Source organism: Pseudophryne corroboree, chromosome 11 (assembly GCF_028390025.1).
Source record: "Pseudophryne corroboree isolate aPseCor3 chromosome 11, aPseCor3.hap2, whole genome shotgun sequence".
Classification (NCBI taxonomy): Eukaryota; Metazoa; Chordata; class Amphibia; order Anura; family Myobatrachidae; genus Pseudophryne; species Pseudophryne corroboree.
In genome coordinates, this window is record NC_086454.1 from 332407332 (window position 1) to 332424192 (window position 16861).

Sequence of the window (16861 nt, forward strand, 5' to 3'; positions counted from 1 at the left end):
CTGCGTGCGTCGGCCTTTGCGTACGCGAGTCTCAGCCCTTTGTTAGAGACACGTGTACACAAAGCCAATGTCCACCGTAACACAACTAACACGTTTATCAATGTAGATGATCCTCGATCATCTACCGAGCACCACGCCAATCTCTCCTTGTATCTTTAGGTAGAGTTACGTGTGCGCTTTACAATTTATCCCTTAATATATTACTTTTACACTTTAACTATGAAATAGCGACAAATCTCTTTTAGCACGTTTTATCAATTGTAAAATGGCAAACAGGAGAGTGATATATGAAAATACACGAAAAAGAAATGCAGATATGCGTGTGTGCGTACGCAAGATAGAAATAAACAGTTTTAAAAGACACTAGCGTGTTGTTCTTACCTCCGGTTCCGGATTCCCTCAGCACCCTTTACTAAGCGAAGCAGACGCTTATCCCGTCAGCACTGCGAAGAATATGATCTCCCGCCCTTTGCTGATGGATAATGTCTGCTGAAATTACCTAGCAGAGATATGTGAAGGACAGGACGAGCCGCCAATTGATAAAGCTAAATATTTATCATATTTAAAACCCTTTAAGAGGCCTAAGAACACTGTACGCTATTGACGTATGGAGTACCGTAAGGGTACGCACGTTGCGTAACAATCGCTTAGCCGTGGTCGAGACGCTCAAGCGTCACGTTCGCTCACGGCCAAGTGATCACAGGCAGGCACGCTATTGGCTGCTGACTAACGTAATGGTTCGCTATAGCGTAGCGGACGCTCGGGACCACGAGGAGATCACCAGCGGCGCAGACGCTCACAATGTCTAAACCTTCATATCTAAACCATAAACAATGTAATATGCAGTAAAACCTTTGTGTAGAGATAGGGTGTAGATGCAACACAGTGTAACCTTATTAACTTTAAAGCTGTTCGAGCGTCACCGACGCTCTGAGAATACTTAACACTATAAGAAATACACAACTACCGGGCTTAGGGTCTAACGCCTTATATGAATGTTATACTTGAAAATGAATAATACAGTACAAGTCATACACTACAATATAACATGGACTAACTAACCAGATAACTACACAGGAAATACAATACAATACTATTACGTTTAAGGGAATACGAGAGAAAGAGGAGGAGAGAGAGAGAGAGAGAGATATAGAGAGATATGGCTCAGAATAACAAGGAAGACAATATGATTGCGGAGAAAAACTTACGCACAAGGGGAACGATCGCATGCGCCTCGATATCCAGCTCCCGATTATCAGCAATGAGAACCGTTGAAGAGAGTCAGCTGGATATGATCGGCTTGTCTATTTATGCCCCACACACAATACAATTCAATGGTCCCTACAATCTTGTTGTTCATTGGACACAGGAATTTGTCTTCGCCTTATAACAAAAGGTCATAGGTTGATTCATACAGGTGGGCTGTGACAATTTCCAACTGCTCAGGTGGGTGGGAAACTAGGTTTCCCGCCGCATGGATAAGTAAGTGCAAATAATAGTAAATGGACATAAACTTCTTATGTCCATAACTATTCGCACGAGCGATTAATTCGCTTCAAACCAACACCGGAATATTGCTAATTAAATACTCTTCCGATGGATACTAAACACCACTATATGACCCCTGTCTGACCCTTCGTATCAAACAAAGAGGGATCTCTCTGTCCATGAACATGCTATATTAACTAAACTTTCAGAATCTATCAAAGGGACCATGATCTACAAAATACATTATATGGTTAAAATATGTAACGATTGAGTCGCACGCTACGATCACATAAACTCTACCGTAAATGCACATACCGTGCGCCTGCGGGTGCCCGCAACAGCGAGTATGCGCACGCACGGGAGAGCGCACGCATGCGCAGCGCGGACCTGTATGAGGTGCAAATATGGCAGTGTGCATCGTGATATTTTTCTGACTTTGACAGCAGTATCAACCTCCTCTTTGCCTCCCAGATGGGGGATTTGGTGTAGCTTATAGGGGGTGTAGTGTAGTGATGTAGTGTACCATATAGGGTATGTAAGGTAGTAATGTATATCAGTATATAGGGGCATGTAGTGCACTGATGTGGTGTAGCATATAAGGGAATGTATGTAGTAGTGATGTAGTGTAGCATATAGGATATGTAGTGCAGTGATGTAGTTCAGTGTGTAGGGGATGTAGTATAGTGATGTAGTGCAGTGTATTGCAATATATAGGGGCGTGGTGTAGCATATAAGGGGATGTAGTGTAGTGATGTAGTGTAGCATATAGGGGATGTAGTGCAGTGCATAGGCGCATCATGTAGTGTAGTGATGTAGTTCAGCGTTTAGGGGATGTAGTATAGTGATGTAGTGCCGTGGATAGGGGAATGTAGTGCAGTGATGAAGTGTTATGATATAGGGGGTCGCTCGCTAGTTACTTTTAGCAGCCGTGCAAACGCATAGTCGCCGCCCACTGGGGAGTGTATATTCGCTTTGCAGAAGTGCAAACGCTTGTGCAGCAGAGCAGCTGCAAAATCTTTGTGTGCAAAACAAGACCAGCCCTGGACTTACTCTTCATGTGCGTTGATTCTAACGACGGAAGCACGGCTTTTGACGTCACACACCCGCCCAGCCACCCCTGCGTTTTCCCCGACACGCTTGCGTTTTTCTAAGCACTCCCTTAAAACGGTCGGTTGCCACCCAGAAACGCTCACTTCATGTCAATCTTCCTGCGTTGTGCCGTGCGACTGAAAGCTTCGCTAGAACCTATGCAAAACCACAAAGGACTTTGTACCCGTACGTCGCGCGTGCGCATTGCGGTGCATACGCATGCGCAGAAATGCCGATTTTTAGCCTGATCGCTGCGCTGCAAACAACGGCAGCTAGCGATCAACTCGGAATTACACCCATAGTGCAATGTATGGGGACACAGAGGAGCATGTAGTTGAACACGCTGGTGGGTTATGTGATGCATAGGGCATTTGAGGCACATAGGGGAATATTGTCCAATAGTATCTCCTTTTTAAAAAAAAATATAATCTGATTATTTTAGCCTGACAGGGTTTGTTTTTGTTGGGGGGGGGGGGGTTGTTTGGCCACCAAATTACTGTCTTGTCCCGGTTGACGAAAATCCTGGTTTCCTCCCTGGATAGAGCGACAGATGTAGACGGAAATATAGATGAAAGATAGATAGATAGATAGCCCCATACACACTAGGCGATATTGTGAACAATATCGCTCTGAACGGTCTTACTGAGCGATATTGTTCACAATATCGCCTACTGTGTGCACTCAGAATCATTAACGATGCACGCTCATGCGCGTCGTTAACGACCCCCTCCCTCGTCTGAATATGTACAGCTGCAGCTTGGCCGTCGTTCTACATCGCTCCCTTCCCTGCCGGCATGTGTGTATGCACTTGCCGATGCTGGCACCCCGCCGGGTCCCCGCCGCCGCCAATATCGGCGTCTGCAGGGACTCGTTTAGTATGTATGTGTTAATAGATAGATAGATAGATAGATAGATAGATAGATAGATAGATATATGGATAGATAGATAGATAGATATATGGATAGACCTTACTATCTCATCTCCAAAAGCTTTATGACTGATTTAAGTCCAGCATTTGTTTAGAAGAGTGATGACAGGAATTTGTATTGCAGAGACAAATGTCAGGTGGGGGGAGGGGCAGCTATACTGTCAGTCATGTGACCAGTGGACCAGCTAACCTGTTTATATGGCGCTGAATACCCCCAGAGTGCACTTTGGAGCCGGGATTTGTCGTCCTCCCAGCAAGAACGCTCACAGCCGCTCTGCTCTGCTCACTCATTATCTCCCCCTGTTTATTTTTACAGAAAAATATGTCAGCACTTCTACAAATCCATCTCAGATTATGACATTGATGATTCAAGATTTGGAAGCGTCTCTCTTTGCCGAGAGCCAATTAAGAGCCATAGGAAGCAGCTGAGTTTAAGATTTGGATGCAATAACAATTATGGATATGGCTCATTATTTCTCAAAACAATTCATACCGCCTGTTATTAGGGACATATATGCCATTAAATCTGAAATTAATAAGAATAAAATCCTTTGAAAGCATTGAAAAATATACTTTTTGTGTATCAGAATCAATCAAAATAGCTGGTGAATTTATTCTTCCTAAATTCAGAGGGGAAACTTTGCATCGGACCCCATAGCGAAATTTGGGTAGAGGCCTAATGCATACTTCCCTGGAATAGTGAGGGGTCCTGTTGCATACTGCACAGTACCTACAGAAAAGGTCAGGACCCGGCTTCCTGGAGAACTGGGAATAGCAGAGTGGGGGCCGCTTCTGACCTTACGTGGCCAGGGCCGTCTTTTCGTATGGGCTCAATGGGCACTTGCCCAAGGGCCCCAGGTGTATAAGGGCCCTAAGCAGATAGCTGAGCGTCCCCTCTTTCCAGGGATACCAGATCTTTGAAAATCGGCCCTGAGGAACCGTAGTTATCCGACTTCAAAGCAGTGGTCCCCATCCAAGACTGTTAATTGCTCTTCCCAGCCAGATATCTCGGGTTCTGTCTGATTTAGAGGTTTTTTGAGAGTATAATCCAGAAGCTGAGACTCTCCCCTTTCAGTGGACACTGGCAGCTTGTCTCTACTATGCCCAGAACCAGAGATATCAGCCTTCCAGCAGCTGGTCCCTGCTCCAGCTCCACACATCTGATATGCAGTTTTATATTTTCATTGGTGGATTGCTCTGGTTCCTGAATTCTGATCTCCAAGTCCCCAGAACCTCCTGAAAGGTGGGACACTCTAGTTTTAAATCCCTTTCAAAGCTAAGAAATCTTTTCCCAGGAACTTGAGATATCTGCAGTCAAGCCGGCTGCCCTCCCACCAGAAAATGATGAATATTAAGCCCACTCCACTGTCCACCACTCCCCTACTTATTAAACACCCCCTACCACCCTGGAAGTCATGTACCAGGGCCCCTTCATTCAGCCCAATGCCCCCTTTTACAGCTTAGTGTCCTCCCTTCTGTCCCATCTGTGCAGTAAAGGAGTAATTAGCAGAAATTACTGTTCCAGGTCCTACATGATGAGCAGAAGATAGAACACCCCCTACCATCCGCGGGACATCAAAGCTGCCACTGATAGCACCCCCCACCCCTACCGCTGGAGGATGGGTAGGGGCCCCAGTGCATTGCTGTGCCAGGGGCCTACTGCTGTTAAGACATCTGTGTACGTGGGTCCACCAACAGAGGTGAGGATCAGAAGAAGGGAGGTGCAAGAATCAATGCAAGTTGCAGTCTCTTAAATGACCACATTTGATTGATTCTACCGCTCACAACTCACTGTTCTGATGGGTTCAGCCAAGCCTGACAGAGGAATGATGATGTGTGTGCAGGTGTTGGTATTGCAGGGTCATATAAGCACACACAAGTGGATGACTGAAACTATGAGCAGCCCAGTTAATATATACCGCTTTCACACCGCACAAATAACCCTGTATCGACCCGGCATATTGCCAGGTCGACACGGGTTAGCGTGCGGTTAGAAAGCGCCATAGCTGAAATCCCAGGTCGCCTGACCCAGCAATTCAACCCGGGAATAAAGCAGTGTTATTCCCGGGTTGAATTTTTTTTTCATATTTTTTTTACTTTTTCATACTTTACCATCCATGTGGACTACGATTGGGAGCAGTAACCTGTGCTGAGCGCCGCGGTAGCGGAGCGAGGCACCTTGCCTTCAGCTCACGAACCATGCAAGGGGACGCGGTAAACTAATTGGGGTTCCTGGTCATGTTACGGGAAAAAATTACACCAAAAACAGTTAAAATATCCATGTCGACCTTTTTCACGTGTCGACCATTTTCATGTGTCGATTATTAGTCATTGCCGACCATGTTTATGTCGACCAATAGTGGTCGACCTAATGAATGTCCATCTTAACATGGTCGACCATTCATACCAGAACCTTATAGAACCGGCAGAGATTTGGGAGAAAACAGGGCCCCAGGGCTCCAGCTTGGTGGGGTGTACGATAGTAATATATTTTCATTAGTTGATAGTGCGGCTGTAAAATCCCATTTCTTTTTTTTTTTTTTCTTTTTTTTTATTTAATATTTTTATTGAAGATAAGTCGAATATGCTGGTACAAGATAAACAGGAGATGATGACTCCAAATGATATATCCCATTTCTTTTTTATATTTTATTTGAATTGTCTTAATTCAGCTTGAGCCTGCATACATTGTAAAGTATTCCTGGTTCCTCTGGCACAGAAATGTCATTTTTAATATATTTGTTCTCTCAGTGCCCCAAATCAACAATAATACAGCAAGCTGGTCTTTTGTATCCAAAACCTTTACATATTGGAGAGCTGGTAAAGCACAGCTTAGATTATTTTACTGTTGGCAAAGGAGAATATATTCAGTGAGGGGGAAAAAACAAGTCCATATGGCAAATACAGAGAGATCTGTGTATTTCTGAGGTCAGATGTACTAAAAATGCCTCTTGCTAGCTGTTTAACATTCACCTGTTGCCAGCATGCCGTGGCAGCGGCCATCTTGTGAGCTGATCCAACATTAATGAGAAAACAACTTACTAATTTATTAGAACCAGCGACATCCCTGGTGGATTTAGTTATATTGATTTATATTCTGTGAAAGAAAGGGCAGTAAATAAATAACCACTTATGGTGTTCATTGCTACCAGGGCTTTATTTGTGTGGGATTTTTATGTCCTCCCCGCGTTTATGTGAGTTTCCTGTGGGAAGAGGCACGAAGTTACGTAAGGGAGCATGCGTTGCTACTGTGTGCAGGAGGCGTAGGGTCACCCATTGTGTTTCCTGTGGGAAGAGGCACCAAGATACATAGGGGAGCATGTGTGGCTGCTGTGTGCAGGAGGTGTAGGGTCACCCATCATGTTTCCTGTGGGAAGAGGCACCAATATACATAGGGGTACACGTGTAGCTGCTATGTACAGAAGGTGTAGGGTCACCCATCATGTTTTCTGTGGGAAGAGGCACCAAGATACCTAGGGGTACGCGTTTAGCTGCTGTGTGCAGGAGGTGTAGGGTCATCCATTGTATTTCCTGTGGGAAGAGGCACCAAGATACATAGGGGTACGCGTGTAGCTGCTGTGTACAGAAGGTGTAGGGTCACCCATCATGTTTCCTGTGGGAAGAGGCACCAAGATACATAGGGGTACGCGTTTAGCTGCTGTGTGCAGGAGGTGTAGGGTCATCCATCGTATTTCCTGTGGGATGAGGCACCAAGATACATAGGGGTACGCGTGGTGCTGCTGTGTACAGGAGGTGTAGGGTCACCCATCATTGTTCATGTGGGAAGAGGCACCAAGTTACATAGGGGAGCATGTGTGGCTGCTGTGTGCAGGAGGTGTAGGGTCACCCATCATGTTTCCTGTGGGAAGAGGCACCAAGTTACATAGGGGAGCATGTGTGGCTGCTGTGTGCAGGAGGTGTAGGGTCACCCATCATGTTTCCTGTGGGAAGAGGCACCAAGATACATAGGGGAGCGTGTGTGGCTGCTGTGTGCAGGAGGTGTAAGGTCACCTATCATGGTTCCTGTGGGAAGAGGCACCAAGATACATAGGGATGCGTGTGTAGCTGCTGTGTGCAGGAGGTGTAAGGTCACCTATCATGTTTCCTGTGGGAAGAGGCACCAAGATACATAGGGATGCGTGTGTAGCTGTTGTGTGCAGGAGGTGTAAGGTCACCTATCATGTTTCCTGTGGGAAGAGGCACCAAGATACATAGGGATGCGTGTGTAGCTGCTGTGTACAGAAGGTGTAGGGTCACCCATCATGTTTCCTGTGGGAAGAGGCACCAAGATACCTAGGGGTACGCGTTTAGCTGCTGTGTGCAGGAGGTGTAGGGTCATCCATTGTATTTCCTGTGGGAAGAGGCACCAAGATACATAGGGGTACGCGTGTAGCTGCTGTGTACAGAAGGTGTAGGGTCACCCATCATGTTTCCTGTGGGAAGAGGCACCAAGATACATAGGGGTACGCGTTTAGCTGCTGTGTGCAGGAGGTGTAGGGTCATCCATCGTATTTCCTGTGGGATGAGGCACCAAGATACATAGGGGTACGCGTGGTGCTGCTGTGTACAGGAGGTGTAGGGTCACCCATCATTGTTCATGTGGGAAGAGGCACCAAGTTACATAGGGGAGCATGTGTGGCTGCTGTGTGCAGGAGGTGTAGGGTCACCCATCATGTTTCCTGTGGGAAGAGGCACCAAGTTACATAGGGGAGCATGTGTGGCTGCTGTGTGCAGGAGGTGTAGGGTCACCCATCATGTTTCCTGTGGGAAGAGGCACCAAGATACATAGGGGAGCGTGTGTGGCTGCTGTGTGCAGGAGGTGTAAGGTCACCTATCATGGTTCCTGTGGGAAGAGGCACCAAGATACATAGGGATGCGTGTGTAGCTGCTGTGTGCAGGAGGTGTAAGGTCACCTATCATGTTTCCTGTGGGAAGAGGCACCAAGATACATAGGGATGCGTGTGTAGCTGTTGTGTGCAGAAGGTGTAAGGTCACCTATCATGTTTCCTGTGGGAAGAGGCACCAAGATACATAGGGATGCGTGTGTAGCTGCTGTGTGCAGGAGGTGTAAGGTCACCTATCATGTTTCCTGTGGGAAGAGGCACCAAGATACATAGGGATGCGTGTGTAGCTGCTGTGTGCAGGGGGTGTAAGGTCACCTATCATGTTTCCTGTGGGAAGAGGCACCAACATACATAGGGATGCGTGTGTAGCTGCTGTGTGCAGGATGTGTAAGGTCACCTATCATGTTTCCTGTGGGAAGAGGCACCAAGATACATAGGGGAGCATGTGTGGCTGCAGTGTGCAGGAGGTGTAAGGTCACCTATCATGTTTCCTGTGGGAAGAGGCACCAAGATACATAGGGGAGCATGTGTGGCTGCAGTGTGCAGGAGGTGTAAGGTCACCTATCATGTTTCCTGTGGGAAGAGGCACCAAGATACATAGGGATGCGTGTGTAGCTGCTGTGTGCAGGAGGTGTAGGGTCACCTATCATGGTTCCTGTGGGAAGAGGCACCAAGATACATAGGGGAGCATGTGTAGCTGCTGTGTGCAGGAGGTGTAAGGTCACCTATCATGTTTCCTGTGGGAAGAGGCACCAAGATACAAAGGGGAGCATGTGTGGCTGCAGTGTGCAGGAGGTGTAAGGTCACCTATCATGTTTCCTGTGGGAAGAGGCACCAAGATACATAGGGATGCGTGTGTAGCTGCTGTGTGCAGGAGGTGTAAGGTCACCTATCATGGTTCCTGTGGGAAGAGGCACCAAGATACATAGGGATGCGTGTGTAGCTGCTGTGTGCAGGAGGTGTAGGGTCACCTATCATGGTTCCTGTGGGAAGAGGCACCAAGATACATAGGGATGCGTGTGTAGCTGCTGTGTGCAGGGGGTGTAAGGTCACCTATCATGTTTCCTGTGGGAAGAGGCACCAAGATACATAGGGATGCGTGTGTAGCTGCTGTGTGCAGGAGGTGTAAGGTCACCCATCATGTTTCCTGTGGGAAGAGGCACCAAGATACATAGGGATGCGTGTGTAGCTGCTGTGTGCAGGGGGTGTAAGGTCACCTATCATGTTTCCTGTGGGAAGAGGCACCAAGATACATAGGGATGCGTGTGTAGCTGCTGTGTGCAGGAGGTGTAGGGTCACCTATCATGTTTCCTGTGGGAAGAGGCACCAAGATACATAGGGGAGCATGTGTAGCTGCTGTGTGCAGGAGGTGTAGGGTCACCCATCATGTTTCCTGTGGGAAGAGGCACCAAGATACATAGGGATGCGTGTGTAGCTGCTGTGTGCAGGAGGTGTAGGGTCACCTATCATGTTTCCTGTGGGAAGAGGCACCAAGATACATAGGGGAGCATGTGTAGCTGCTGTGTGCAGGAGGTGTAGGGTCACCCATCATGTTTCCTGTGGGAAGAGGCACCAAGATACATAGGGGTACGCGTTTAGCTGCTGTGTGCAGGAGGTGTAGGGTCATCCATCGTATTTCCTGTGGGATGAGGCACCAAGATACATAGGGGTACGCGTGGTGCTGCTGTGTACAGGAGGTGTAGGGTCACCCATCACTGTTCATGTGGGAAGAGGCACCAAGTTACATAGGGGAGCATGTGTGGCTGCTGTGTGCAGGAGGTGTAGGGTCACCCATCATGTTTCCTGTGGGAAGAGGCACCAAGTTACATAGGGGAGCATGTGTGGCTGCTGTGTGCAGGAGGTGTAGGGTCACCCATCATGTTTCCTGTGGGAAGAGGCACCAAGATACATAGGGGAGCGTGTGTGGCTGCTGTGTGCAGGAGGTGTAAGGTCACCTATCATGGTTCCTGTGGGAAGAGGCACCAAGATACATAGGGATGCGTGTGTAGCTGCTGTGTGCAGGAGGTGTAAGGTCACCTATCATGTTTCCTGTGGGAAGAGGCACCAAGATACATAGGGATGCGTGTGTAGCTGTTGTGTGCAGGAGGTGTAAGGTCACCTATCATGTTTCCTGTGGGAAGAGGCACCAAGATACATAGGGATGCGTGTGTAGCTGCTGTGTGCAGGGGGTGTAAGGTCACCTATCATGTTTCCTGTGGGAAGAGGCACCAACATACATAGGGATGCGTGTGTAGCTGCTGTGTGCAGGATGTGTAAGGTCACCTATCATGTTTCCTGTGGGAAGAGGCACCAAGATACATAGGGGAGCATGTGTGGCTGCAGTGTGCAGGAGGTGTAAGGTCACCTATCATGTTTCCTGTGGGAAGAGGCACCAATATACATAGGGGAGCATGTGTAGCTGCTGTGTGCAGGAGGTGTAGGGTCACCTATCATGTTTCCTGTGGGAAGAGGCACCAAGATACATAGGGGAGCATGTGTGGCTGCAGTGTGCAGGAGGTGTAAGGTCACCTATCATGTTTCCTGTGGGAAGAGGCACCAAGATACATAGGGATGCGTGTGTAGCTGCTGTGTGCAGGAGGTGTAGGGTCACCTATCATGGTTCCTGTGGGAAGAGGCACCAAGATACATAGGGGAGCATGTGTAGCTGCTGTGTGCAGGAGGTGTAAGGTCACCTATCATGTTTCCTGTGGGAAGAGGCACCAAGATACAAAGGGGAGCATGTGTGGCTGCAGTGTGCAGGAGCTGTAAGGTCACCTATCATGTTTCCTGTGGGAAGAGGCACCAAGATACATAGGGATGCGTGTGTAGCTGCTGTGTGCAGGAGGTGTAAGGTCACCTATCATGGTTCCTGTGGGAAGAGGCACCAAGATACATAGGGATGCGTGTGTAGCTGCTGTGTGCAGGAGGTGTAGGGTCACCTATCATGGTTCCTGTGGGAAGAGGCACCAAGATACATAGGGATGCGTGTGTAGCTGCTGTGTGCAGGGGGTGTAAGGTCACCTATCATGTTTCCTGTGGGAAGAGGCACCAAGATACATAGGGATGCGTGTGTAGCTGCTGTGTGCAGGAGGTGTAAGGTCACCCATCATGTTTCCTGTGGGAAGAGGCACCAAGATACATAGGGATGCGTGTGTAGCTGCTTTGTGCAGGGGGTGTAAGGTCACCTATCATGTTTCCTGTGGGAAGAGGCACCAAGATACATAGGGATGCGTGTGTAGCTGCTGTGTGCAGGAGGTGTAGGGTCACCTATCATGTTTCCTGTGGGAAGAGGCACCAAGATACATAGGGGAGCATGTGTAGCTGCTGTGTGCAGGAGGTGTAGGGTCACCCATCATGTTTCCTGTGGGAAGAGGCACCAAGATACATAGGGATGCGTGTGTAGCTGCTGTGTGCAGGAGGTGTAGGGTCACCTATCATGTTTCCTGTGGGAAGAGGCACCAAGATACATAGGGGAGCATGTGTAGCTGCTGTGTGCAGGAGGTGTAGGGTCATCCATCATGTTTCCTGTGGGAAGAGGCACCAAGATACATAGGGATGCGTGTGTAGCTGCTGTGTGCAGGGGGTGTAAGGTCACCTATCATGTTTCCTGTGGGAAGAGGCACCAAGATACATAGGGGAGCATGTGTAGCTGCTGTGTGCAGGGTCACCCATCATGTTTCCTGTGGGAAGAGGCACCAAGATACATAGGGGAGCATGTGTAGCTGCTGTGTGCAGGGGGTGTAAGGTCACCTATCATGTTTCCTGTGGGAAAAGGCACCAAGATACATAGGGGAGCATGTGTAGCTGCTGTGTGCAGGAGGTGTAGGGTCACCCATCATGTTTCATGTGGGAAGAGGCACCAAGATACATAGGGGAGCATGTGTAGCTGCTGTGTGCAGGGGGTGTAAGGTCACCTATCATGTTTCCTGTGGGAAGAGGCACCAAGATACATAGGGATGCGTGTGTAGCTGCTGTGTGCAGGAGGTGTAGGGTCACCCATCATGTTTCATGTGGGAAGAGGCACCAAGATACATAGGGGAGCATGTGTAGCTGCTGTGTGCAGGGGGTGTAAGGTCACCTATCATGTTTCCTGTGGGAAGAGGCACCAAGATACATAGGGATGCGTGTGTAGCTGCTGTGTGCAGGAGGTGTAGGGTCACCCATCATGTTTCCTGTGGGAAGAGGCACCAAAATACATAGGGATGCGTGTGTGGCTGCTGTGTGCAGGAGGTGTAGGGTCATCCATTGTATTTCCTGTGGGAAGAGGCACCAAGATACATAGGGGTATGCGTGTAGCTGCTGTGTACAGAAGGTGTAGGGTCACCCATCATGTTTCCTGTGGGAAGAGGCACCAAGATACATAGGGGTACGCGTTTAGCTGCTGTGTGCAGGAGGTGTAGGGTCATCCATCGTATTTCCTGTGGGATGAGGCACCAAGATACATAGGGGTACGCGTGGTGCTGCTGTGTACAGGAGGTGTAGGGTCACCCATCATTGTTCATGTGGGAAGAGGCACCAAGTTACATAGGGGAGCATGTGTGGCTGCTGTGTGCAGGAGGTGTAGGGTCACCCATCATGTTTCCTGTGGGAAGAGGCACCAAGATACATAGGGGAGCATGTGTGGCTGCTGTGTGCAGGAGGTGTAAGGTCACCTATCATGGTTCCTGTGGGAAGAGGCACCAAGATACATAGGGATGCGTGTGTAGCTGCTGTGTGCAGGAGGTGTAAGGTCACCTATCATGTTTCCTGTGGGAAGAGGCACCAAGATACATAGGGATGCGTGTGTAGCTGTTGTGTGCAGGAGGTGTAAGGTCACCTATCATGTTTCCTGTGGGAAGATGCACCAAGATACATAGGGATGCGTGTGTAGCTGCTGTGTGCAGGAGGTGTAAGGTCACCTATCATGTTTCCTGTGGGAAGAGGCACCAAGATACATAGGGATGCGTGTGTAGCTGCTGTGTGCAGGGGGTGTAAGGTCACCTATCATGTTTCCTGTGGGAAGAAGCACCAAGATACATAGGGATGCGTGTGTAGCTGCTGTGTGCAGGAGGTGTAAGGTCACCTATCATGTTTCCTGTGGGAAGAGGCACCAAGATACATAGGGGAGCATGTGTGGCTGCAGTGTGCAGGAGGTGTAGGGTCACCTATCATGTTTCCTGTGGGAAGAGGCACCAAGATACATAGGGGAGCATGTGTGGCTGCAGTGTGCAGGAGGTGTAAGGTCACCTATCATGTTTCCTGTGGGAAGAGGCACCAAGATACATAGGGATGCGTGTGTAGCTGCTGTGTGCAGGAGGTGTAAGGTCACCTATCATGTTTCCTGTGGGAAGAGGCACCAAGATACATAGGGGAGCATGTGTAGCTGCTGTGTGCAGGAGGTGTAGGGTCACCTATCATGTTTCCTGTGGGAAGAGGCACCAAGATACATAGGGGAGCATGTGTGGCTGCAGTGTGCAGGAGGTGTAAGGTCACCTATCATGTTTCCTGTGGGAAGAGGCACCAAGATACATAGGGATGCGTGTGTAGCTGCTGTGTGCAGGAGGTGTAGGGTCACCTATCATGGTTCCTGTGGGAAGAGGCACCAAGATACATAGGGGAGCATGTGTAGCTGCTGTGTGCAGGAGGTGTAAGGTCACCTATCATGTTTCCTGTGGGAAGAGGCACCAAGATACATAGGGGAGCATGTGTGGCTGCAGTGTGCAGGAGGTGTAAGGTCACCTATCATGTTTCCTGTGGGAAGAGGCACCAAGATACATAGGGATGCGTGTGTAGCTGCTGTGTGCAGGAGGTGTAGGGTCACCTATCATGTTTCCTGTGGGAAGAGGCACCAAGATACATAGGGGAGCATGTGTGGCTGCAGTGTGCAGGAGGTGTAAGGTCACCTATCATGTTTCCTGTGGGAAGAGGCACCAAGATACATAGGGATGCGTGTGTAGCTGCTGTGTGCAGGAGGTGTAAGGTCACCTATCATGGTTCCTGTGGGAAGAGGCACCAAGATACATAGGGATGCGTGTGTAGCTGCTGTGTGCAGGAGGTGTAGGGTCACCTATCATGTTTCCTGTGGGAAGAGGCACCAAGATACATAGGGATGCGTGTGTAGCTGCTGTGTGCAGGAGGTGTAAGGTCACCTATCATGTTTCCTGTGGGAAGAGGCACCAAGATACATAGGGGAGCATGTGTGTAGCTGCTGTGTGCAGGAGGTGTAGGGTCACCTATCATGGTTCCTGTGGGAAGAGGCACCAAGATACATAGGGATGCGTGTGTAGCTGCTGTGTGCAGGAGGTGTAAGGTCACCTATCATGGTTCCTGTGGGAAGAGGCACCAAGATACATAGGGATGCGTGTGTAGCTGCTGTGTGCAGGAGGTGTAAGGTCACCTATCATGTTTCCTGTGGGAAGAGGCACCAAGATACATAGGGATGCGTGTGTAGCTGCTGTGTGCAGGAGGTGTAAGGTCACCTATCATGTTTCCTGTGGGAAGAGGCACCAAGATACATAGGGATGCGTGTGTAGCTGCTGTGTGCAGGAGGTGTAGGGTCACCTATCATGTTTCCTGTGGGAAGAGGCACCAAGATACATAGGGGAGCATGTGTAGCTGCTGTGTGCAGGAGGTGTAGGGTCACCCATCATGTTTCCTGTGGGAAGAGGCACCAAGATACATAGGGGAGCATGTGTAGCTGCTGTGTGCAGGAGGTGTAGGGTCACCCATCATGTTTCATGTGGGAAGAGGCACCAAGATACATAGGGGAGCATGTGTAGCTGCTGTGTGCAGGGGGTGTAAGGTCACCTATCATGTTTCCTGTGGGAAGAGGCACCAAGATACATAGGGGAGCATGTGTAGCTGCTGTGTGCAGGGGGTGTAAGGTCACCTATCATGTTTCCTGTGGGAAGAGGCACCAAGATACATAGGGGAGCATGTGTAGCTGCTGTGTGCAGGAGGTGTAGGGTCACCCATCATGTTTCCTGTGGGAAGAGTCACCAAGATACATAGGGGAGCATGTGTAGCTGCTGTGTGCAGGAGGTGTAGGGTCACCCATCATGTTTCATGTGGGAAGAGGCACCAAGATACATAGGGATGCGTGTGTAGCTGCTGTGTGCAGGAGGTGTAAGGTCACCTATCATGGTTCCTGTGGGAAGAGGCACCAAGATACATAGGGATGCGTGTGTAGCTGCTGTGTGCAGGAGGTGTAGGGTCACCTATCATGTTTCCTGTGGGAAGAGGCACCAAGATACATAGGGGAGCATGTGTAGCTGCTGTGTGCAGGAGGTGTAGGGTCACCCATCATGTTTCCTGTGGGAAGAGGCACCAAGATACATAGGGGAGCATGTGTAGCTGCTGTGTGCAGGAGGTGTAGGGTCACCCATCATGTTTCATGTGGGAAGAGGCACCAAGATACATAGGGGAGCATGTGTAGCTGCTGTGTGCAGGGGGTGTAAGGTCACCTATCATGTTTCCTGTGGGAAGAGGCACCAAGATACATAGGGGAGCATGTGTAGCTGCTGTGTGCAGGGGGTGTAAGGTCACCTATCATGTTTCCTGTGGGAAGAGGCACCAAGATACATAGGGGAGCATGTGTAGCTGCTGTGTGCAGGAGGTGTAGGGTCACCCATCATGTTTCCTGTGGGAAGAGGCACCAAGATACATAGGGGAGCATGTGTAGCTGCTGTGTGCAGGAGGTGTAGGGTCACCCATCATGTTTCATGTGGGAAGAGGCACCAAGATACATAGGGGAGCATGTGTAGCTGCTGTGTGCAGGGGGTGTAAGGTCACCTATCATGTTTCCTGTGGGAAGAGGCACCAAGATACATAGGGATGCGTGTGTAGCTGCTGTGTGCAGGAGGTGTAGGGTCACCCATCATGTTTCCTGTGGGAAGAGGCACCAAGATACATAGGGATGCGTGTGTAGCTGCTGTGTGCAGGAGGTGTAGGGTCACCTATCATGGTTCCTGTGGGAAGAGGCACCAAGATACATAGGGATGCGTGTGTAGCTGCTGTGTGCAGGAGGTGTAAGGTCACCTATCATGTTTCCTGTGGGAAGAGGCACCAAGATACATAGGGATGCGTGTGTAGCTGCTGTGTGCAGGAGGTGTAAGGTCACCTATCATGGTTCCTGTGGGAAGAGGCACCAAGATACATAGGGATGCGTGTGTAGCTGCTGTGTGCAGGAGGTGTAAGGTCACCTATCATGGTTCCTGTGGGAAGAGGCACCAAGATACATAGGGATGCGTGTGTAGCTGCTGTGTGCAGGAGGTGTAAGGTCACCTATCATGGTTCCTGTGGGAAGAGGCACCAAGATACATAGGGGAGCATGTGTAGCTGCTGTGTGCAGGGGGTGTAAGGTCACCTATCATGTTTCCTGTGGGAAGAGGCACCAAGATACATAGGGATGCGTGTGTAGCTGCTGTGTGCAGGAGGTGTAAGGTCACCTATCATGTTTCCTGTGGGAAGAGGCACCAAGATACATAGGGATGCGTGTGTAGCTGCTGTGTGCAGGAGGTGTAAGGTCACCTAT